The sequence below is a fragment of the Solanum pennellii genome, chromosome 2 (genome assembly GCF_001406875.1).
Source record: "Solanum pennellii chromosome 2, SPENNV200".
Classification (NCBI taxonomy): Eukaryota; Viridiplantae; Streptophyta; class Magnoliopsida; order Solanales; family Solanaceae; genus Solanum; species Solanum pennellii.
The window spans coordinates 38,979,931-38,985,988 of record NC_028638.1 but is presented as its reverse complement, the minus strand read 5'-3'; the positions used below and the strand labels follow the sequence as shown (position 1 = coordinate 38,985,988).

The following is a 6,058-nucleotide window of genomic DNA, read 5'->3' as shown; positions in this document are numbered from 1 at the left end:
AAATAAGCAGGTGTAAACGCGGAAGCTAGCAAAGCAAACCTCAAAAGACCACGAGTAAGAAGACAACGAGAAATATACGAAAAGACAGAAAGATTTAACGTGGTTCGGTCAATCGACCTACGTCCACAAAGGAGATGAGAAATCCACTATAAATATGAGAGTACAAAATACAGAGAGAAACAACCTCAACCAAATTCACTCGGAATACATGGGAGGTTCACACAAGTGATAACGTATCAAGCTTGTGACCCACAAATTCTCCCTCTAACCAAAACTCTCAAAGCCCTTTAAGACTACATTGTGAATGCTGATTAAGTTAGAAGGAACATTCCTCTATTTATAGAGTTCTAAACATTTTCCTATCAGAAAAAGGATTAGTCAATCCAAAACCTTTTCTTAAAAGGAAAACCTATTTATGGTAAGAAATCAGGGCAAATAAAACCTAACAAATCATTCGATGTTTTGGATTTAAAGTCACTTGCAAAGATGGCTTATATCTTTACAATTTGGAGCTTGAATATACCTCATCTGGGAGCCTAGCTGATCGTATTCATGAACGAGGAGGATTGCCTGAGTTTCAAGTCAAAAAGTATTCCAAAAATGTTGTTTTAGGACTCTGTTTGATTCACAAAAAGGGATAATTCACTGCGACATAAAAACCCACAACATTCTTCTTACTACTGATAAGGTGGCAAAGATTGCTGATTTCGGGCTTTCCATAACTTTGCAACAGATCAACTGTGGGGACGAGGTGGGGCTCAGAGGAACTAAAAGGTATATGGCACCTGAAGCTCTACTCAAGGAGATGTACTCCCCAGGATTTGATATTTGGTCTCTTGGATGTACTGTTTACGAGATGATTACTGGAAAACCCCTATGGAAATCATCAGATATTATGTTGAACCGAATTAAGTATGAGGAACCAGATATTCAAAATCCTAAATTGTCTACTGAGGCAAAAGATTTCCTAAATAATTGTCTGGTCAGGAATCCAAGCGCGCGTTGGAGTGCAGACATGCTCTTGAATCACTCTTTTATGAAATCAGCTGAGGATGTCCAGCCTCCAAATGCGAAGAAGAGGCAATGTGCTGACATGCCTTTGTTCTGCAAGAAACGCGCAAAGACAGCATTCACGACACAGCCACACGTTCCTTATTTGGTTATACAAGTTGATTCAGATTCTACAGACGAAAACTAGATTGTGCTTAAAGATGCTAGTTTCTAGTTGACTATAGAACGCTGGTTTGTAATGTAACAAGTAGATATGAGCTTGTGACCAAAATGATCTCAGGTGTAACCCCTTTATTTTAATTATCCTCAGCCTGTGAGCTGACTATGAATTATGTTCTTCATCAGAATGTTATATGAAATATTATCCTTCTTGCGTTGTGTTATATAAATCAGAATGTTATATGATATATTTCAAACCATGTCTCATGTTCATCTTTTGTTTTTTTTGTAATATTAATCTTTGCAACTTCATTTTTTTTTTGCATCTATGTTGTGACTATAATTGATTTTTGTTATGTTTTGTTGGTATCTGTTAGGTTTCTGATTAATAATATTGAACATGACTGATACTCGTGACTCAGAATAACTGATTTTCCCCCTCACTTATATACTCCCTGGTTAACAATGAGTCACTTTATAGGAAAAAGAAAAAAAGTTTAATTTTGCCTTCAGTTACATTTTTTTTTCTTAAGTCATCCATAATCATTCAAAGTTATCTGCATATTTTACTTAAACGCATCTAATAGAGTTAGTACCTATTGAATACTCGTTTTACTCAAAATTAGTATTTTTAAACATTCTCGCTGATGTGGCATGGAAAGTGCAGTACACAAACATTCAGAGCTTGAGAGACCATTGTTTGCTTCTTCTTTTTTTTCTAGAAAATATATTTAGCAAGACACTATTTTGATATGAAATGACACGAGCAACAAATTTCAGTTTATTTGAGTTTTTTCGTAATTTCTCTGAAAAGCTAAGGGTGATTGGATAAGTTCATTAATTTCTTATACACAAATTACCCTCAAAAGTAAAACCACTATTCTTTAAAAGTAAAATCATTTCTCAAAAGTCCAAAATATAATTATTACTGTTCAGTTCACACTGCCCAAAAAGTGACTGACAATACATGTATGAGGCTATATTGTGTCATGTGGATGTGTTGGTTTCCATTTCAGAAAATGACCAAAATTCTTCTCGAAAGCACCACAAAAAATTTTTAGACTTAAAATTTTCAACCTGAAATTGAGTTTCCTCCGGCACCAATCACACAAACAAAATAAAAAGAAGCAAATGGAAGTGAGTTCAGCTAACTTAATTTTAAAATTCCTTTTTCATATATAAGTAAAATAACTTAATTTCTTCATTAACGGTTTAATTTCTTTCCGTAACAATGACAAGCAAAGGGATGAAAATGAAGAAATCGAAGAAACTCTGATTTCAAACAAACAATTTCAGAAGTCCTTTTGCGAGAGAAATCAAAAGAAAAAGACTAAAAAGATAAGAAAATATTTCTGCGTGTATTCCAAATGTCTTACCTATGCTATACACTATTCAAGTTGGACACCTGACATAATTCAAATTAATGCGCTCAATCCTTTTTTATTTTTGTTCTTCACCAACATTTTGTGACTGAAACATCTTACTTTCACCATTAATAGTTTCTTTCAATTTTTTTTAGAAATTGAGAAGATTTTAAAAAAAGAATAAAAATGATGAAATTGAACTAGGATATGTAATTTTCTATTTCAATTTTTTTTCTCTTTGAAATCAAATCTAGAAAAGGAAAGTTGAACGAAGAGATCTGATGGTGGCTCAAAGGAGGCTAAAGGTCCATGGTTGGGTGGACAAAGATCTTCTTTCCTTTTTTTTTTTTTTTTTAAGTTTTAATATATATTTTGGTTCAAAATGTCATGCGTACGTTATTCATTCGTCGAATTGCCATAACAGTGCGAGTGTATTACACACCTCTTATAATTGTAGTTATTTGTTAAAAAAGTGTTCAAATTCGAGTGTTATAAGTGTTCAACAAGTATAAAGTTAATTGAGTGTTTAAGTGAAATATGATAACAACTTTAAGTGATTATGGATGACTTAAGCCTTTTTTTTTTGTCTAACCCTACTTGTGCGACCAGGTAAAAATCTAATAATAAGAAACTAATTTAGCACTTGGAATGACTACAACAAAATCAATATTAATGCCAACAATAAAAAAAAACTAATTTAACACTTGGAATGGCTATGGTGTTGGATATCTACTTCAAAATTTACTTTGATTTAAACAATAACAATATGTAAAAAATTTATATTGATTTGGACAGTGAAAATGTATTAACAATTTTATATTTTGTATGTAGTATTTAGTCATGCAATAGTACTTAATCTTATAATATAGTTGTTTAGGTATATTTAGAGCACGAGTTATATGTAAACTTCATTCTCAATTCCACAAGAATCATTACGAACGATTTTCATTTGCTTTTCTTTGATAGAAGTTTGATTTTTCTAGAATATATCTTAATTTTGGCCTAATTCTTCTTCTGATGATGATTCGACTTCTGGTAAAAAAGATATGTCTTAATTATATTTCGTCTCATCTGTTTTGTGCTATGAAGATTTTACTAGAAAAAAACTCTGAGATTAATTAAAAAGACGAGACTAAAAAAAAAAGATAGAAACTGAAAAATCTAACTTTTATTGACTGAAATTAATTCTAGATTTAAATATTCGATAAAATTGATTTAATAATTAAAATGCCTGAACCAACCTAATCTATGTACATCCTTAGCGTCAAGATGATGACAAGTACATCAACATTAGAAAGTTGGAGAGAACTACTCAACACATAAAAAAATTGAAGGATTAAAGAAAAATGCTACCATACAACAAGAACAAAGAAAGGACAATCATATACAATTTTGCATCATGGGAGAATGTTAGAAAACTAATTCAAAGTAAATTAAATTTCTTAAGGATTTGAATATTTGTTTCATTCATGTCTAAATAATATTTTTAATCGGAATAGTATCTGGAACAAGCCTGTGGTGGCCTCTAGGGTGGATAACATGAGTAAAACAAGACTAAGATAATTTGTCTTGTGAAGAGGAGATATGCAGATGCCCAGTGAGGAAATGCAAGAGGTGTGATGTAATGGGTACGAGAGAGGTAGAAGTAAGCTGAAATGTATTGGGAAAAGTGAATAGACATGATATCACGCAACTCCAAATTACCAAGGACAAGACCCGGATCAGAGGATGCAGAGATCGTATATTAGGGTCGAAGGTTAGTATGTATTGAGTGTTGTCTTAATTTTCGAAGTGTTTGGTCGTTTCTATTAGTATTTCACTTTTAATTACATAGTCGTATGTTTTTTGTTGTGTTTAGACTATCATATTGTTATTGTTTTCTTATTGATTGATGCTTTTTTTTCTTCATTATTTGTTTTCCTTTTTAATAGCTATTTTGATATGTTGTACTATGAAAGGTATCCACAACTTGCTTGGAATTGAAGCATAGATGTATGCAATATATGCTAGAAAGCATAATAGGGGTGGAAAAGGAAAAGTAAAGTGCATATTAAATATATGTTTGTGTTTGTGTGTGTATATATATGTATCTTGAATCCATACTCAAAAAAGTAATTTCAAATAGCTGCATTGATGCACTTAAGGAAAAGATCACCCAATATATCTTTTACTCATTCTTCCTTCAATTTCCAATCAGACATAGTTTAATTCATGTTCAGATTTGTCTAAATCATTACATGAATTTCATCACATGTCGAGAAAACATAATGCAACATGATATAATTGTTTGATAGAACATTATACAATTGTGCATTGTGTTTTAAGAGGACATGCCAAAACAGTGTCCATATATCACCATTGAAAATTAGATAATCTAGAGGATGTGAACTCAGCGAAAAATTATGATCTAAAATCAGACACAGAACTTATTGGAGCAAATAAAATTTTCTGATCCTATGTGATACTTCTCTTATACTGAGGTTCTGGCAAGGATGAAAGTGATGGTGCCACGACGAAAGAATCAATAGAGCTTTCACAACTAAAATATGCATCAATAGCGCCATCGGGAGTGCCTTGAATAGATTGGCATTTGCGCTTGTTGGTTTGGCAGATTTTGGATCCAGAAATGCCCATTAGCTCTAGAATTAGATCATGACATTCATCAATGCTGGCCTGTTTGAAGATGAAGAACTTCAGTGACACACAAATCTAATAGGCATAGTGATATTGCTAATCAAATACTATAAGGTATTACTAAGAAGGCCAAAGAGGTCATAAATGTGAAAGAGTGCAAACCTTTCTAACTTTAAAAATAGCCATAAATTGATTGAGGTAATCGACTGCATTGCAAGGCTCAATCTCATTGATGGCGTAAAACAATGTTGCAGTTGCAAATACAGATGGGGGATAATGCAGAAGCCTAGAATCTGCATTCAGCATGATCAAATATATAATCAATTAACAACTCGCATCCAAAAGTTTCAAACAAACTTTTCAGATAGATATCTCACCAGTGATAATACCAAGAATGATGTTTTCGCATTTCCTCTGGAACTCCGAATGTAAGTTGGTCATTAATTGAAATTTCCTGATGATATGGTCTATAAATGAAAGTGGTGTCACTGGATTCATTTTCCATTTGAGGGTGGACAACACCAGAAGTTCTATGTTCTTTATAGTCTTTGCCTCTAACACATACTTTGGATTTGATACCTAATCAACAAAATACATCCATCATTAATACAATCACATTTCAATCCTAAGCTATGTATGATCAATTATATCAATTCTCAATGCCCATTCTACTTCATTTCAATCCAGTGTTCAATACTCGAGAAATGACAAACGGACATAACCGTTAAGAGATTTATAAAAACATCAACACAACTATATCTTAATAAGTGAAGGGTCAAAACATGCCTAATGTGCGAGAATATCACCAACTATTTATCAAAACACTCTTCAACTATCAATTGTTCCCTTTACCTACATTCAGGTAGAAAAAAGAGGACAAGTGATAGATA

The 6,058-nt window shown here is 32.5% G+C and overlaps 2 pseudogenes; one reads left to right on the top strand and one right to left on the bottom strand.

Annotated features, from left to right (window-relative positions):
- The window catches only part of LOC107010000, a 7,786-nt pseudogene extending 6,588 nt beyond the window's left edge, over window positions 1-1,198 (top strand).
- Window positions 1,199-4,934: 3,736 nt separating this feature from the next.
- Window positions 4,935-6,058, bottom strand: part of LOC107009999 — a 2,340-nt pseudogene continuing 1,216 nt past the window's right edge.